This window comes from Gadus morhua, chromosome 1 (assembly GCF_902167405.1).
Source record: "Gadus morhua chromosome 1, gadMor3.0, whole genome shotgun sequence".
NCBI lineage: Eukaryota > Metazoa > Chordata > Actinopteri > Gadiformes > Gadidae > Gadus > Gadus morhua.
In genome coordinates, this window is record NC_044048.1 from 5,080,801 (window position 1) to 5,100,731 (window position 19,931).

General features: G+C 40.6%; 1 long non-coding RNA gene across 1 annotated transcript; it reads right to left on the bottom strand.

The window, feature by feature from the left end:
• Nucleotides 1–14,521: 14,521 nt before the first annotated feature.
• On the bottom strand, nt 14,522–15,407 carry LOC115553672 (uncharacterized). The gene is made up of 2 exons (XR_003978476.1): nt 15,028–15,407; nt 14,522–14,913 (listed from the first exon to the last, which is right to left on the bottom strand). It is a non-coding gene; the product is annotated as an uncharacterized LOC115553672 (long non-coding RNA).
• Nucleotides 15,408–19,931: the final 4,524 nt, after the last annotated feature.

Consider the following 19,931-nt stretch of genomic DNA (forward strand, 5'->3'; position numbering starts at 1 on the left):
TTAACAACTATTAAAAACTCATAAGACTATTATTAATGTTATTACGCTATCAATAAATGGTTCACAAGTTTCTTATTTCTTATTTCTTAGTAAGTGCTTATAAAAGTCTTGTAATCTCAAAATAAAAATGTTTATTGTGTTATTATTAACACTTATAGATAGTCTTATTAACGCCAATTAATTTTAAGAAGCATATAATAAGGGTCTTATAAACACTGCCCTTTCTGTTCACTTTGTCAGATTGTCACGGTATGTTCTGTTTGCTACCTGACTGCCACGTGAGTGAGACTAGCGCGAAGCTCTTTAAAGAGAAGCTATAGTTTACTGTTCTTCCCGGTTTTGAACCCTGCCTGTTTTTGATTAAGTCTTCTGCCTATCGGTTTTGGATCTCTTGCCTGTACCTGTCCGTCTGTATCTGTCTGCCTGCCTGCCTGTTTACGAACCCTGCCTGTACCTGGAATCTGATTTGCCTGCTGGACTGTTTGTGAATAAATCCTTTTTGATCTGCAATTGATTCCCGTTCTGAGTCGTGACATAATAACTCAACAAGTATAAGAAAAAAGGTGTCTCAGCAGAGAGGCCAGGCAACATCACAAGCATATCGTCACCCTCTTAAAGTAATGGCCTAAGTCACCTTTTTGCCAAAATGATTTTCTTGCCTAAATCAGCTCTTTGTGATGCTAGCCACCTCTGGTAAAATCCCCAACATCCTCAGTTGAACAGATCATGTGATCCTACCCGTTTAGTGTAATGGCCTATGTCAAGAGTGTGAATTAGGCCAATTTATTTTGCCTAAGTCACTAGACAAGAGTGACTTAGGCAATTTTATGAGCGTTTCAAGATGGCGGCCACTTCCAAAAAAAAGAAAGTCTACCAAGCTAGTGAGGTTATTGCCATGATGCAGGACTCGTTCCATACTGGTAAGTGACATAGGCCTACCCTTCCTCATGGTCTGTTACAGTAGTGGGAAAAAAAAGAAATGCACTGTTTTGCCTCACTTATTCCAGAATTAATTCGGCCCAAGACAGGTTCAAAATTTAGTAAATCACAAAGGCATGTTCATAAATTGGCCTAAGTCATCTTATCCTCTTATGTTACACAATTGACTGACATCATTATTTTTATATCAATAGTAATCTATTGTCATAACCTTTGTGTTTGAAATGATTCATAAATATCATATACTCTATATATGGTTCAGTTTTTTCTGTTTTCTGAACAACTTGAAAATATGACTTAGGCCATTACTTTAAGAGGGTGACGATATAAAGGTTGAAACACTGTAGTGTTCCCCGAACACTAGGCACACTCGAGTGTTGGGAAACGTCCTTGAGGGCACATAGGGATAGCGATAGCCATGCCACTTCTCCATTGGGCCATCTCAGGAAGTAGCTCAGGGGAATTGCTGCGTCTGAGTCACTCATGCTTCCTCAGTTCCCCTCAAGGGTGATAATAGTATAAACAGGGATGTGGTTACTATAGATATAACTAAGGGGTAAAATTGTCTTATGAACATGTCTTGTAAAAATTTCCTCTACATGTGTTATCAACGGCCGCAAACCAAAAGTCCTCTGTGCTGTTAAAGTGTCGTCTCACCCCAGTGAAACTAGTTATGGTTCGTTTGATATGCATCATACACCACCCGCACGAGTTGCAAAGTGGGAAACCTCCCAGCTTTCCTGCGATATTTCACGGCGACATGCCTCCTTTTGGTCGCATCTGCTCGGGCTCCTGAGAGTTCAGCGAGGTTAACCTTATGACTCGAACAACAAAGATGGCTGCGCCCGTAATGAGTTGTATTTTCTTTGCATTTGTATCACGTTGGTCGTTTTTTTTTTTTTTTTTTTTTTTTTTTTTTTGAACTTAATTTTTATTTGAGTTTCATACAAAATCAAACAGAATCTTACTCCTCATATCTGCTGTTTCATACACAAGGTAACAGTTATGGTACAACAAAGGAAACGGAGACACAGTGACAAAGAAAAATATAAAATAAAACAGAATAGAATAAAACAAGATGAAATAAAATTATATCAGTATACCCATAGCAGGGCTCCACCTTTTAGTGAATATATGTTTTTGGAGCCTCAGGGAATATGTTATTTGTTCCATTTGATATATTTCCTTTATTTTTTCAGTCCACATATTGTGTGTTGGAGGGTCAGGCTTCAACCACCTTACTGTAATACATTTAATTGCTGTTGCTAGTAGTATCTGTAAGAGATATTTTTTGGCTCTTCCTTCCATGCCTCTTGGTAATAGACCTAGTAGGGCCACCATTGGGTCCATTGTAATATTTCCATCAAATATTTTATTAAGTGTTTCAAACACTTCCTTCCAGAATGCTTCCAGTTTTGGGCATAGCCAGAGTATATGGGTCTGATTACCAATGTGTGGCCCACAGTTTCTCCAGCATTTATTTGAGTGTGTTGTGCTAAATTTAGCTGTAATTTCAGGTGTCCGAAAGAATCTCATGACTACCTTCCATTTAAATTCTCTCCATACATTTGAATTAGTTACCATATGTACTTCAGTACAAATTTCTTCCCACATATCATGTGATATGTTGGAATTAATTTCAATTTCCCATCTCTCCTTAACCTGTGCAGTATTATTCAAATTCATGCTCAGGAATATTTGGTAACAATAGCTTATTATTTTCTTATCCCATTTTTTTGTTTGTACTTTAATCAATAACTCTTCAATTAGCGTTGGTTTAGTAACTTTGTCCCAGTCTTTGTGTTTTAATAAGAAATCCCTTAACTGTAAGTATCTGAAGAAATCTGTTCTTGGTATCTTAAATTCCTCCGACAGCTGTGTAAATGATTTAAAATTGCCAGCATTGTGGAGTTCATGTAAATTGGTGAGTCCATACTCAGACCATTTCCTGAAGCCTGTATCCAATTTAGAGGGCACAAAATCATTCATATATCCAATATTTGTAAGTGCTGAAATTGTTTTAGGTAGCCCGAATGTAGATATTATTGTCTTCCATATTTTTAATGTAATTTTGGTCCAGACACCCATACTTATTTTACTTGGATGGACATCTAAGAATGGCAAGGCCTGTATAGGTCTTTCACATAAACTCTTTTCAATATTGAGCCAGCGTGTGTATGATAAGTCCTGAAGCCATATTATTAGCGGTTTTAGTTGCGCAGCCCAAAAGTAGTATCTCAAATTAGGTAGTTTGAGCCCTCCCTTTGCTTTAGATAACTGTAACACTTTTAGTCTAATTCTTGGTCGCTTTCTCTGCCAGATAAATATTGAAATAAGTTTGTCCAATTTGTCAAATGTAGTTTTGGGGATGTCAATAGGTAACATTTGAAACAGATATAGTAATTTAGGCAGCACATTCATACGGACACTCTCAATGCGGCCCAGCAGAGATAGGGGCAATATTGACCATCGGTCTAAGTCCTTACTAATGTTATGAATTAAACTTTTGTAATTGAAATCGTATAGTCTTTCTAATGACAGTGGTATATGAATTCCTAAATATTTGATGCCATTTATTGGCCAATTGAACCCACTCTGCAATTTAGTTGTATCTGAGATGTTGCCGCCTATATCCATGGCCATTGTTTTGTCCACGTTTAATTTGTAGCCCGAGAAGTATCCATAAGTTAAAATGATGTCCTTTAAACATGGTATTGTTGTTACAGGTTTTGTAAGGTACAGCAATACATCGTCAGCATACATTGAGATTTTATGCTGTTCTCCGTTTATCGTAACTCCCCTAATATTATCATTATCCCTAATCAGCTGTGCTAATGGTTCAATACTGATATCAAATAACAGAGGAGATAGTGAACAACCTTGTCTACATCCACGTTCCAGAGTGAAACGGTCTGAGAGAAATCCATTCACCTTAACTGCGGATTGTGGATCCGAATACAAGGTTTGTATCCATTTGATGAAGTTCGGGCCAAATTGGAATCGTTTCAGAGTTTGAATAAGGTATTGCCAGGATACTCGGTCAAATGCTTTCATGGCATCTAGGGATAATATCATTGACTCCTCTTCTTTAACTTTTGGGTGTGTCATTAAATTGAATAACCTTCTGATGTTGTCTCCATAGTATCTCCCCTTTATAAACCCTGTCTGATCGGGATGGATAATTTCTGTAGTCATTTTATTGACACGTCTTGCCAGAATAGCAGTTAGGATTCGTAGATCTGTATTCAATAATGAGATAGGTCTGTATGATTGGCATTTGGTGGGATCTTTGCCATCTTTATGTATCACTACTATAGTAGCCTCTCTCCAAGAGGGGGCCATGGTTCCAGATTTTAATGCATGATGGTAAGCGTCTAGCAATAAAGGTGATATACTCTCTATGAAAACTTTATAAAATTCGTTAATATACCCATCCGGGCCAGGGCTTTTATTACTTTTCAGTGTGGAGATTATCTGACGTATTTCCAGGTCCTTAATTGGCTCATCCAGTTCTCTTGCCATAGATTCAGGTAACTCTTTCAATTTGATGTCTTTTAAAAATTGTGCCAATTCCTCATCATTTGTGCAGGTGTCTGTATTTTTGTATAGATTCTTGTAAAATTCTGCGAAGGACTTGGATATTTCATCCGGCTTTGTGAGAGTTGAATTATTTTCCTTTAATTTCTGTACTATGTTTGATGATTGTTGTTTTTATAAGTCTAAATGCTAATAGCCTACTTGCCCTATTGCCATTTTCGTAGTATTTTTGGTTAGTGAATCTTAAATTGCCCTCTATTTTTTCATTAATTAAGCTGTTTAGGTCTCTGCGTGCTTCTTTCAAATTATTTAATAAGCTTGAGGTTGAGTTTCTTTTGTGTTGCTGTTCAAGCTGCCTTATTTTGTCTTCTAGCTCTCGCTGTTTTTCTTCCCTTTTTCTTTTTCTGGCACTTGTAAAAGAAATGATTCGGCCTCTAATATATGCCTTTGCACAGTCCCATAGAGTAAGAGGTGATATTTCAGGTGAAGTATTAGTGTCAAGATAATTTTTTAGTTCAGTTTTTATAAATGCAATGAATTCTTTATCATTGAGGAGCGACGCATTTAATCGCCATTGTTTAGTTGCTGGCCTGTTACCAATGTTCCACGACAATACGAGAGGAGCGTGATCGGATAATGTAATTGGGAGGATCTTTATGTCAACTACTCTATAAGATTCTGCCTTGGGAGTAAAAAAGAGGTCTATTCTGGAGTATGAGGAGTGCCTATGCGAAAAAAAGGTAAAGTCTTTGCCTTTAGGGTGTTTGTTTCTCCAAATGTCCACCAGGCCAGATTCTGTCGATAAATGCCTAAGCATATTGCTCATCCTAGAAGTAGAAGTGCTAGACATAGGTTGTCTATCTAAATGTTGGGACATGACGCAATTAAAATCTCCTCCTAACAATAAAATACCAGAGCTATGCTGTAATATTATGGAGAAGATTGTACGAATAAAGCTAGGATCATCCTCGTTTGGAGCATATATATTCATAAGACAAACTTCCACTCCATCAATCAATCCATTTATCATTATAAATCTCCCTGTCGAGTCTTTATGAATTTTGGTTGATGTAAAATTGACCTGTCTGTGTATCAAAATAGCTACACCTCTTTTCCGACCAGATGGGTGTGATGAGTAAAATACCTTATCTGCCCAGGACTTCTTTAATTTTTCGTGTTCCTTATCTGAAAGGTGAGTTTCTTGCAGGAATGCAATCTGGCAACTATTTCTCTTTAACTGATTAATAATTTTCTTTCTCTTGATTGGGCTGTGGAGACCTTTAACATTGTAACTTATTACCTTAAGAGATCCCATATCTCAAAAGCAGGGTCAAATGTAATTGAAATAAAAGAAAGAGTAAAATAATATAAAATACACTGATAAAAAAGTTGTAGAAAATAAAATCAAGCAAATAATAAAGCAGGTGTACAAGTAAAGACTGGAGACTACATGAAAGATATCTAAGAATTACTAAGATAACAGCATTATATGTTTTGTAGCATTTCAACTTTGACAAATTATTCTTATCCTGAAAGAGTATGTGGATGGAAAAGTTCACTGTTGCTCTTCTTAGATCCCTGGGGAACATGGGAATCAACACAAACAGAGCTGAACATAGAACTACAATAGCCGAGAACACGGCTGACATAAGTGTCCGGTTGGTCCTGTGGGGCACAGTTTCAGGCTGCATCTCGAACTTGCAGCTGTGCGAACAGTCAGAGTTCGCTTTGGTTTGGGCAGAAGCCAAACTATAGGCTATTCAGTCAGTAGATGTGCACATCGAGCTGCCCCAGAACCTCATATAAAATAAAGACATCTTGAACTCAATAACTTAAATTTCAAATGTAACTGTAGTAATTACTTTAGCCAAAACGGCAGGCAGCCATGTACTTTTGAGTATGCTGATAATCTCTCACTTATTCGTTACTTACACAATGTGCAGGTGACAATCCCTCATTCAAACAGCTGGCGTAATAGATCGCATATTCATAATCAAATTGCCATAAAGGTCGCGGATTTAGCGTATCAGACTTTTTTTTTTTTTTTTCTCTTTTTCTCAAACCTGATGACAGTAAGGGATACTGTCGCTTAGTGCTCCGGTCCATCAGCTGGAAGGATGTGTTTCTTTATATAGTCCATTGCCTTAGTAGCATCCGCGAACTCCCGCTCATCGTTGTTGTTGGTGATGCGGAGCCTGGCCGGATACAGCAGGCCGTAGCGGACCCCAGGTTTCCCCTGAAGCATCTTCCTGGCGGGTGTAAACGCTGCCCGGGCTCTGGCGACATTCGCGGTGTAGTCCGGGAATATAGCGATCGGGTTTCCCTTGTAGTTGAGTTGGCCGCCTCGGTCTCTGGCTTTCCTTAGAATATCCAAGGCATCTCCCTCGTTGTGTAGCTTCGCAATAATTACACGGGGCTTGTCTCCGGGTCTCCTTTGTGTCAGGCTGCGGTGTGAGCGTTGGATTAGTACCTCTCTGTCCAGGTGTAACACCTCTTTGAGAAGTTTGGAGACCGCGGTGGGAGAGCTCGACCCCGGTTCTTCAGTCACTCCCGTGATGCGAATGTTTCCCCTCCTCATCCTGCCCTCCATGTCCTCACATTTTTCTTTTAAATCTTCGACTTGCTTCTTGAGGTCCGATACCGTAGTTTGCACCGATACAACTTCATCCGACCACGCTGACAATCCATCCTCGACGGCCTTCACATTAGCTTGCGCCTGCTCAACCTCTGTGCGGATAGCTGCTGTGTTTTTAGCTATCTCAGTTTTCACATCAATCATTTCTTTCTTCAGCGATTCAAAATCATTCGCCAGCGCATTCTTCAATTCTTCTCTGATAACTGACGATATTTCTTTTCTCAATGAGGAAAGGATGTCGGCTTTGATTGTTGCGGTATTCATGCTTGTATTTACTCCAGGTACAGGTGGGGTCAAGGCGGATTTATCTGGACTTTTAGCCGAGGAGGTTTGGGGCCTTGTGTTGGCCCGTGCTTCGTAGTTGTATTTCCGGAGATTTGCTGCCATTGGCGTCGGTTCTTCTTCACTGATTTTGCCGGGTAGTGTTGATTATACAGTTACCACATTTAATTTGTATTTTCGAGCATAGATGTCAAATAATATATCTTTGTAATTGAGATTCTGGAGGAGCTCACAAAAGTGCGACTTACTCCATTGCGGCTCGCTAGCGCCCCCCACGTTGGTCGTTTTAATCACGATTTCAAATAATATTACAAACTTTTTATTTTATACATCACATTGCAGCTTCAACCCGGTCTAGCTGTGCGTGCAATACATGTTAAGTTTTGTTATTTGTTTTCGAGCTTGATTGCTAAAGAGGCTAATGTAGCTCACAATAACAATGACTAGCCAATGACGATGTTCATTCCTGACTCGCCATGTAGCAATGCCCTCAAAAACAAACAGGAACTCTATGCTATACTCTAAGTGCTAAAAGCCAGGTAATTACGTCACAAGAGCAACTTGTGCAGGTCATGTACGATGCTTCTCGAACGCACCAATACTAGCTTGTTTATTCAATGACCTATACAACTAATATGCAAATTGCCTTTGGCATTTTTGAGTCTCTGTTTTGGCATGTCGACAAATTCTATTTATGGCATTAGCTTTGTGGCCCAGGTGAAAAAGCACTCTGGAATGTTATCTCCAATGGCGTTGACTAAATGCTTACCTTCCTATTCTGGAGAACTGGCTCCATTGTTATTAAGAAGGAGTGTAGCATTTCACAAGAAATCCATGAATATAATGCTTTGGTGTGCCAGCGTTGCAGAAGGGTTTGTGATACACATAGAGCCCATAGATTTATATGGAAAAAAAAGGAATTAGCATCTGTTACGTAACTCATTGGTTTACAAAAAAAGGTACACAGAAAACAGAAGCGCCCATTGATGGTGGTAATAGTATGACAGACGGCAAAATTCTATGGTTAAACTCATTAGCACTAAATCCTTGATAACTTGGAAAAAATAAATAAACAACCACTGGGACCTTTCAAAATAAATAATATGGAGATGACCTCGCCAGAGATCTGAGATCCAAACCAATTGAAGAATTATTTTATTTGCCCTGTATTACGAGAATTAATCACATTTTATTGACAATAGTGGCAGTCTTTCTACATCCAAACACCATGAGCCACCGATATGTGTTAAACAAATCCAACTGGTGCGTCGAAATATAAGAGGAAGTTGAATGCAAAAGTTGCAAGTGAACATTTTCCATATTTCACTTCCTTCTAGGCTACATCTTTCAAAGAAGAAACGCATGATCATTTCAAATACAAAGTCCAATTGAACAACCTCAGACAAGTATGTCCTAACACATATGTCCTAACACAAGGATTGATGCCTAATTTGTATACAAAATGGATTCCTGGCTGTGCAATTCCTCAGAATGCATCAAACACGGCGCCAAGACAGATGTTGTTTGGATGCAAGCAGATCACAAGCAGATTTCAACAGTTTCAACAGTGCAGAAAGGGACCAACTACTTTGAATAGCCCATGTCATAGCTTATTTCCTGATAATGCTATGCAAATAAATTGTTGGGTTTCCAACGTCGTCCCAACGCAATAGGATGAAAGCAACCAATATTGCTCCGCTCTTCCCCAATAAATTCCTGGCTACCATTGTTTGAAGAATAGCAGAGACTCAGGATTAGCCAACCCGGTATCACACGATTCTGTGCTCATGCGCGCAAACGCTAATATATTGAATTGTGTCCCAGAGTACGATTGTCCGACTTTGAGAGAGAGAGAGACACAGAGAGAGAGAGAGAGAGAGAGAGAGAGAGAGAGAGAGAGAGAGAGAGAGAGAGAGAGAGAGAGAGAGAGAGAGAGAGGCTTCAGAAGGGGATTGCGCAGACAGTACAGTGCACCCTCTAGTTATATAAATGTCAATATTTTCTATTTTTCAGCAGACCTCAAAAACGGAAACAAATCGTTCATGCTACAAAGATTAAATGTAAATCCATGCATTTTGAATGGGAGCGTTTCGCAGACAATTTTTGTGCTCTACTTAACGAATGGAGAGAGAGAGAAAGAGAGAGAGGGAGGGGGAGAGAGAGAGAGAGAGAGAGAGAGAGAGAGAGAGAGGGAGGGGGGGAGAGAGAGAGAGAGTGAGAGAGAGAGAGAGAGAGAGAGAGAGAGAGAGAGAGAGAGAGAGAGCTTCAGAAGGGGTTTGCGCAGATAGTACAATGCACCCTCTAGTTATGAATTTGTCAAAACAACAAGTGCATCAAAGGGTAAGGGATACTCTGATTTCCCAGTTTTTTACAGCAGACCTCCCCAAAAACATTTCGTACTCATGCTCACGATATATACATATTTATATAAATTGTATGTATATAGTCATATATTATATACAGAGAGGCCCATCAGTTAGTCCTACTAGGCTCCGTAGTGCATCAGTGTCTCTCTCTTTGGCTCCCTCTTTCTCCTTTCCACTGTGTTTTGGCCAGGGTTTAAGATTTTTGCACCAAAAAGTGGTCCATTAAATTCAAGATGGGTGGACGAGAAAAGGGATATACAGTAGTACCAGACCTTCAATATGAATTTCATTCATAGAATGAGAGAGGATGGTCAATGTTCGGATACAGATCTCGTTATAACGAGAATTGATATCGATATAACGCGAAAGGAAGTAATGATAACGGCAAGAAAATAAAGGCTACATGGTTATAACAATTTAAATATAATTAACTTATAAAGTGTGATGAGACTGTGAAAAGAGAGGGTCACATTTCAAGGTGACGGGGCTAAACGGGCCTACCGTTTAGCCCCGTTTACCGTTTGCATACACACATAGCACCACACTACAAACAACAACCACACACCACAGTTTAATCCACTTCATTTATTTACTCAACATGATACATATTTCACACAGTTAACCATGCATTCATTTGTTTGTCAAAACATAACGCTCACGATTCAACTACCCTTATTGCCGTCCGTCCGGCAAACTGGTCCATGGCAAACGTATGCTGCATGGGAACCAGAGCTTTATTTCCTGTTGCAGGACAGTTCATTTGGTTTGCTGATGGCGAGGGTGGTGGGGTGGTGCTCGTGCTTCCAAACGTCGGTTTTATGGTTGGTGTGATTTATGTCAAAGACTGTGTTGTGTGTGTATGTGTGTGCGTGTGTGTGTGTGTGTGTGTGTGTGTGTGTGTGTGTGTGTGTGTGTGTGTGTGTGTGTGTGTGTGTGTGTGTATATAATTGTATGCATTGTGTAATGAAGACATAGTGTTGGGGCTATTTTTCGATGGCGTTTGATGATTGATCATTGTTGTATTTATGTGTCACCTATCCCAATGTGCTTGCTGAGAGGTATTCTTTTGTTGGACTTTTGCACTTTTTCGGCACTGTAAAAAAACCGGCAACCCTTTTGAAGCCTTAAACTCTCCGAGCCAACTCCTGCTTTCGACAAGTCGACTCCTTGGTTGCGTCCCGTCCCGCATGTGAGTTGGGGGTTCAATACCGCTTTCTCACAGAGACAACGAGACGATCTATTGTGGGCCAGCGGAGGCTGAATTTGAACCAAATCCGGCCTTTAACCTTATACATACATCTAGTCTAACTCTATATACATGTCAAATGTATGATATGCTGTACGCATAGCCTTATAAATATTTTAATATTGTCTGGTTATACCTAGAGTACACCGGGTTGGTTGGTGTACTTTGTTGATTGGATTGGTAGAAGTGGATGGTCAATGGTCAGATACAAATCTAGTTATAACGATAATTTAATAAAAGCTATATGGCCTATTATAATATTATAACTAGATATTTTTATATTTAAATATGTATTTTAATTCAATACTAAACAAATGCATTTCAATCGTGAGATCTTTTTCAACTTCTAAAGCGGGCCTGCTGCGCAGTGCATGCCCAGTTATTGATTTGTCAAAACGACCATCCGATTTATAAAAAACTGAAACTAACCACGCCCCTTAATCCAGTCTCACACCAGATTGTAGTATAACTACGTTGAACCACTGCATAAAACGCACCTCGTTGCACCTCACCCAGTGGCTCGCTTGCAAGAGTTTGGCCTGAAGTTCTTCCCAGACCTACACCCTAGTGATCAAACATGCATATCTGAATAACAGAACTCTTAATAATGACAAAAAGTTACAAGAGAAATGCACATTAACTTTTTGTTATCCCATAAGTGGTGCCGGCACTTTTTTACCTTTTGACCCCAGACTTCAAAAACTTGTCCACAGGCCAGCTGTGTCTACACATCCTAAGGCACAAATGTACACCTCCATCCGACAAAAAATTGGGACTCACTCTGTCTAGCACATTTACTCAACTGTTGGAGCTCACGCCCCTTTTCCCGCCTTTTCGAGATAGCTAGAGACACCAAAATGTAAATGCACGTTTCCCGGGGTCCCGAGAACGACAGAAAAAATGTTTTCCCAAATGGACTGTTTTTTGGACAAAGCCTCTCAGGAGTGTTCCCTGCAAAATCTAGTGGATCAGAATGTGGTGGAAAGTTTTTGAGATACGAAGGTCCTTCCGCCCTGAAAATTGACTTCCTTAATCTAAGGCCTAACTGGGAACCCCACACCGAAACTTGGCCCTCTCGGACCCCAAGGGCAGGGAGGGGGGTCTGAGGTTTCGGGTTAGGGTTTGGGTTGGGGCCGGCTTTTTTCCAGAGACCCACAATTTTCACAGAGTAATCCCAAGACTGGTTGAATGTCTCATTGCCAAGTTTCTATCTCTTGTCAACTAATTTAGTTTATTTTTTGGCAACAAGAAACGGCTTTTTGCCAATGCGTTACAATGGAGCATTTGATGATGCTGTGTGAGCCTTTCCTTTAGGGCTCGAGCCCCCAAGTTGATAATCGTATGCGTCCTTTGAGACCCTCTTTGATATAAAAGAGATCCCAGGTCTATAGCTTACTTGTTAATGTCCTCGACTGAGTCACCTATTGCATCACTTCCTTTAGGGCTTCGGCCGCCTAATTGATCATTGTAGTATATTTGAATGCCCTCTTTCATACATATGACACCACGACCACTGGGAAGTGGCAACACTTGCTGTGGGGTGTTTGTGGACAGTAGGGATACACTAGACATAAATAGGAAGCACACTCAGGAGGAGGAATTACCTCTCACACATGATAACTTAATTGTTTCAAACAACCCTGCCTCGTTAAATAAATGAGCTGGGTGTTTTGCTTTCACAAATAGGTTATAGGCTGTGTCACTAAGAAATCTGTCCATGCACATCTCTCAGAGTGACGTAACTAGCCACCACTCACCAATTAAAAAAAATGTTCATTACAAAAGTAACTTATTAATTACAAGTCTGAACTGCAGAAAATAGAAAGATATGCCATTGATATATTTTTTGAAGGACACCTTGGAATATCTGTCGATTTCCTAGCCAGCGGACCCTAGTTTACGACAAAAACAACACAATTGACGGCAGCTCAGTTGCCGCACTTAACGTGGTTAATGTGGTTTGGAGCTTGCTCGTGCTCATGAAGTCGTTTGCAACGTGAATGTTGCATACATTGTGTACATTAATGTTCCTCATCACAGCAGCGTCCCGCTTCTATCACAGGAATCTAGAATCAATATGTTCGGGGGTTGTTCAGAATATTGTGCACATAACATGTACATATATATGTAGGATATATGTGTGGATGTTACAGAAAATTAAATAGGTCGTAAACAAGTGCGTATTGATACATACACAGCAAAATCCATAGTGTTAAATTGAATCTGTCCGAGTCAATTTTAACTCTATCCTGGAGTTTATTAACAAAGTAACTCTGACATAGTGTTAAAAATCTATCTGTTCAGAGTTACAAACTAACAAAACGAAGTATTCGTTTAACTCATTGCACGAGTGTGCAGAGTTAAACTTCAAATCACATTCAGTGTTAATTTAACTCTAAATAGTGTTAAAAATGAATATGTGCAGAGTTACAAACTAGCAAAAGAAAAAGTTGGTTTAACTCATTGCACTAGTCTGCAGAGTTAAACTTCAAATCAAATTTAGTGTTAATTGAACTCTAAATAGTGTCATGCTTTCCACCAAAAGCTTGCAATGAGCCAAAAATAATTAATACAACGTTTAATGGAAATAATTGTTAGTTAGCTCTTAAAAGACACAACATACAAGTTTAGCTTTATCCTTATTTTTTGGAAAATGAAGGTTCCAATATAGCACAGAATTAGAAAAGGTGACAGTGAGGGATCAAATACATGTTTCCATCAGAATTGTAAGCATATTGCTTATCAAAAGCTTCATAGTAAAACCAACTCTTAACGCTTACAATAACAAATGGACTAGGTCTCTCCTGGATACAATATGCACTGAAATGGTCATGAAATCCCAATGTCAAAACTTCACCAAGAAGAAAGTATGCACAGCCATCTTTTAAGACTATGTTAATAATTTTTTTAAACACTGGCATATCAGATTCAAAGGCACAGCAGACAAATAAACACATGTGATATTTATTTCCAAAACATTTAACCCAATTAGTAGTATGAGCATCATTATGGTCACTAAGCTCAAGACAGTCACATATTATTTCACATCCCTCTAAATAAGAAACTATCTCTAGACATATTGGTCCATGTTCAAACCTTTGGAAGTTAAATGTTTCCCAGTAAAAGGCCATGTGTGATTGATGTGCTTTCACCAATGTTTTGGTAACATTTTTGAAGTTCTTAACTGAGCATTTGAAAAAATTGTGTTTGGCCTCAAACCTCATGCACCAAACATGAAGGAGAGGGCCTATTTGTCTTAAACAACGCGGGTAATGACCATAAAAAGATCCTTGGGTATTAATCTCTTGGTCGGGAATGTCATCTTGAAGAGGCTATGGTGATCCACAATTAAATGTTTGAGATCACTTATCATGCCATCAGTTTATCTTTGTGTCGTGTTCGTATCTCTCCCTCCTCATTACCAAATTTTATTGAGCGCCCTTTTAACCTGTAAACAATGTCTCAGACTACTGGTTTACATGAATAACTGCAGTGAATAGACACACTAATTGAAAGTTGTGTTCCAAAATTAACATTTATTGTAAAAAAAGGACAGAAAAATCAAAACAGACCAAATTCACAGAACATCAACATGAACTCTTCTGTTTCTGCCCCTGTTTTGGGCGCAGAGCGGCCAGGGCAGTGGCTGGGGCTTGCAGACTCCTCACCAGACTGCCATAGGCTGGTGTGCGGGGAAGGTGCTGGCGCCGTTGAATTAGAGGAGTCACTAAAGCTTTCCCAAGCTCTGCCAGGAAGAGTCTCCTCTTGAAACATTTCCCCTGATTCCAGGCTGGGTCAATCGCTGTCCACACCACATATGCATTACATGCAGACACATCAAGGATGTTGTGGAACACTGCCACAGGCCAACGAGCTGTCATTCACTTGCAGGTGTATGTACCAGTAAGCTGCAATGAAAGAAACAATGACTAGATTTGAAACAATATTGAATCTGTCTTACACAAAATGTTTTACATGGATACAAGTAAATCAAATGCATGACAGATGAAAATATACATTACCTTATCAAGGCAGTCAATGCCTTTTTTCTGTTGTAGTCCAGGATGATCTGGGGTTTCCTGTGCTCTGCTTTGCTGACAGCGGCGTATTTGTGTAGAGTGCTCATCAGGATGACATTCTTAATTTTCTTGGGCAAATATGACAAGACTGTGTTTCAGTGAAAGCAAATTTGGATGAGAGTGCATTTCTCCCTCTGGTCGAAACCAGTGCAGGGGGAAGTTAAGGCTTATTCTTCCTCACTGTCCCCGCCATGGTGAGCTTTCTTTTCAGCAGCTCCTGAGCCCATGTGATGTGAAAAAGTTATCACATGTGATATTATGCCCCTTGAGACCGACTGTCATGTCCAACACAACACGCATGCCTTGTTTTTTTTCTGGCCTTCCAGTAACAGGTTTCCCTGTGTAAACCTGCATATATACTTGCCTGGTTTGCTTGGGATGTACTGTTTGAATGGACAGCGACCTCTGAAAGGGACCAGGCGCTCGTCCACTGTCATCTCAGGGCCTGGATTGTACATCCGTGGTAGGCGCTCCAACCACCCGTCCCAAACGTTCCTGATGGCAGCCAGTTTGTCGTCTCGCCAGCGGAAAGGTTGTGTAGCTCTGTCATCAAATCTGATAACTCTTGAGAGGACATGAAACTGCTGCATGGACATAGTTGACCGGAATATAGGCCTCCCTGACACTGCATCCCACAGACTTTTTGTAGACTCATTGTTGGACCGATGTACTCCTACTAGAATCAACAGAGCCATGTAGGCTTGGAGGTCTACCTGGTCCAATGCCTTCCATGTGTCCGCAAACACACGCCCCCCTTCCAGGTTTGTCATCGCCAGTATAATTTCCACAATGGACTCTGGTAAAAAGAGTTGGAAGCTGGACTTGATGTCATCGACACCAGATGTTGCATACCGTGTTGGCCCTGGCGTCATCCTAATGATATTTTCCCCTCTTGCTCTGCCTCCTCTGTCCTGGGCAAGTTGCCATCCTTGGACTGGAATTCCACCTCAGGTGTGTCTTCCCCAGGGGCCTTTTCCCCAGGTGCCCCCTCCCCAGGTGCCTCTTCCCCAGGGGCCTCTTCCTCAGGGGCCTCTTCCTCAGGGGCCTCTTCCTCGCCATCTGTTGACTGTTCGGTCTCATCATGGTCTGGATCAAAATCTTGGATCGTTGTCTTCTATTTCTGAGACTTCCTCCTCTATTTCTGGTTCAACTTCAATCCCCTCTTCATCAGTTTGAAAAAATAGCTCTGACAGAAAATCGTCTGATTGGGCGCCGACTCATTGTGTTCAGAGTAAAATAAGAGCAATGCACAAGCAAGCTATCTATAGGGGATCTGTGAAGATATCATCAATTTTGTATTGAAAGTGTGGTTCACGTGGGGGGATAGGTACATAAGCACGGGAAAGAGAGGACACCTAATTGTTCAGTCTGAAAGGGGTTCACGTGGGGTGGAGTGTGTGTGTGTGTGTGTGTGAGTGCGTGCCTGAACGTGTATGTGTGTGCGTGTGCATGTAGGTGTGTGTGTGTGCGTGAAAGTGTGTGTGTGTGTGTGTGTGTGTGTGTGTGTGTGTGTGTGTGTGTGTGTGTGTGTGTGTGTGTGTGTGTGTGTGTGTGTGTGTGTGTGTGTGTGTGCAGGGCCGTAGCACCAAATCCTGGGCCCCAAATCCTGAAGCGATTGTTGACGGGGGGGGGGGGGGGGGGGGGGGGAGGGTGAAGCGATTGTTGATTGTTTTTTGTTTTTTTTGGTCATGGGCCCCCCCTCTGCCTTGGGCCCCCCCACAACTGTCCCCTTTGTCCCCGCAGTCCGACGGCCCTGTGTGTGTGTGTGTGTGTTTGTAGGTGTGTGTTTGTGTGCGTGTGGTGGCGGTGGTGGATTTGTGGTTGTGTACTATCTGATGGATGAACACAATCTAGGATCACCCGTTCATTTCCTCTGGTGGTCATTTTTGACCGGGAACACCACAGGTGTTACAAAGTTGACTAAACAACTTAAAATTCAATGAAAGTAGTGATCAGCAATTGTATATGTTCAAATGCCTAGCGTGGAGGATATCATAAGCCCTCGAGACAAATAAATGTAAAACACAATATTTATGATTGATTGAATTGGAAATCGGTCGGATTTTTTTGAATCTGACGAGTTGATATTTTGACAGCGCTTCTCCGATGAGACAGATGCACATGCATTTCAAACTTCAAATGGCTCAGTTAATGGCCAAATAATATGGCCTTATTCACACATGGAATAAGGTTTTCTTCCACAACCTCTGAGTCCTCAAATAAATTTCGGCAAAGAAATCTTATATGATATAACATGATATGTGGTAACTGTGGTTCTATTTAATGATATACGCAATACATTATAATCATCTTGAACACTGTTCCTAATATGTATGTGTCCCCCCGTTAATATACATTGCCATGGACTGTATTATGCGTTACGTGTTTAGTTTGCGTGTGTTTAAACAGATGGACGCACACACGCGCGCCCGCATTCATTAATTCTTTTACACATGCACACACGCGCACCCGTAAAACTAGGACATAGATGAACTTATCTGTAACAGGGACCTGGCTGTACATCCCAGTTTTTTTGTCATGTCTGCCTTCAAATCTCACACCTAGAACATGTTACTACTGGTTGCACAATTCTCCACTTGTCTCCAAAGTATCTTTGATGTTTAGCTCCTGTATTACATTTTTTAGTGGATTTTCAACTGATGGATAACATCTCTCAACTGTCTCAGAAAGCTCTGATGGAACATTACTAAGAAGGGTCTCCTTCGTTTTGATTTGTCAACCAATTCCTCAATTGCCTCCACTACCGCTTGAACTGTACTACTGTGCAACTAAAGACCCGCACATATCATTCAAATTAATCGCAGACTCAGACGAGCACTGATTTTCTAACCCATTTTCATAGGTGTGTGGAACCTCAGCATCACATCCACTGTGCCACTCCGAGGGACCCCCTTTCCCTCTTCTCCCTTCATTTAGGTCACTAGAACCGGACGGAACCTTATTTACATGAACCTGAACTAAACGTTTTTTAAGGCCAGAGTAAGTTCCAAACACTGATGAACATCCACTCTCTGCACAATTCAAGTGCAAGTATTTTCCAGGATAAAGGCTTTGATGAAATTTCTAATGCCGACAAATGGAATATGAATTTGGATGTGATGGTTTACAAACATAACAAGTAAACATAATTGTACAGCAGGTTACTTCTTCAAATTAAGAAGCCTAGCCCTAAGCTCCCTATCTCTTGGCTTTTGTCTGATCATACCAACAGCTATGTTGTAGACAGCTGTTTGTACAAATGTGTAGAAACCATCAAGTGCCTCACTAAACAAAAACAAAGTGTGTCTTAAACAGCTTGTCAAATGCAGCGACTGATGTTTGTGCTCTGCAAGGTATTGCCTTGCCATCCACAATGACGTAGAACTTCTGGATCTTGTTTCTCTGTTGGCCTACGCAGAGCAGGAAGGGCTGAGTAGGTTCGAGACTGGACAAGAAGATAGGAATACTTGCACCAACCTGTTAAACAAAAATAAAGCAAAAGAATAAAAAATGTTAGCTGCTTTAGAAGGAATCTATGAATACAATACACCCTATGCATTTAGATATGTTTACCCCAAAATGTTAACTTCATTGCTTAATATTTAACTTATATTACTTTTATGACACACACTTCTCTCCCTTCAAATCAATAAATTCTGTAAGGCCCATGTAGATTAATGGAAAATCCCTTATGTTTCTTTTTATGAAGACTTATTGAGTTCAAGAGGAAGCAGACATGTGGCAAATACAGTCCACTGAAATACCACGCACCAGGAGAAGGTTTAGTTTCAGACAGATTGTTACTTGTAAATAACTAATTACTATTTTGTAAGGTCTGCATCTCTTGAGGTGTTGAGAGGGCAGCATCTCTGAATCATATCTCCTCATAAGAACTGTTAACATCCAGAACATACCTGCAGATACCTCACCAGGTAATCCTCTGATGGGAGGCCACTGGTTTTGGCAGACCTTTTGTGTCCCTTTGATGTTGGCGGAATTAGATGCAGCAGCAAGCACAGTGAAGCAATGTCACGGTCCCATCATAAACAGTTTAACATTCTAACATGAAAACAGTATAACATTAATGTAGCGTAAATAAATACAATCATGACGTTACACACCCACACTTCACACAGAAACCAACCATTAATGTAGATAGATAGATAGACAGACAGACAGACGGACGGACGGACGGACGGACGGACGGACAGACAGACAGATAGATATACCGTATATATACCGTATATATATGTATATATATATGGTGGTATGGGTTTCGAGGAGGTATGCTGTAAAAAACGGAAAAATATGAGTATCCCTAATACACTGCATTTCCACTTCGTTGTATTTGTTGTTTTGACACATACATAACTAGAGGGTGCACTGTACTATCTGCGCACACCCCTTCTGCGCACACCCCTCTCTCTCTCTCTCTCTCTCTCTCTCTCTCTCTCCCTCTCTCCCTCTCTCTCTCTCTCTCTCTCTCTCTCTCTCTCTCTCTCTCTCTCTCTCTCTCTCTCTCTCTCTCTCTCTCTCATCACATGATATCGGGCTGGATTAGCATATTGATCCCATGATATCAATCAACGTGTACATCAATGTAGAAAATGCTATTGTTATGACAGAAAAAGTAATAATCGAGTGTACACAAGGGTGATGCGCTTCACGCACATCTTTCTTCTCCCTCTGGGCTAAGCCCCGGAAGTTTATATGAAACCTAGAAACGACCCTAATGCACGTTTGTTTTCTCACCACATAGAAGATTATCCCAAAGTGGAATCCTACCAATGTAACTTACTACAAGTATTGTGGTGCCACTTGCAACATTCTGAAGTGAACCAACATTT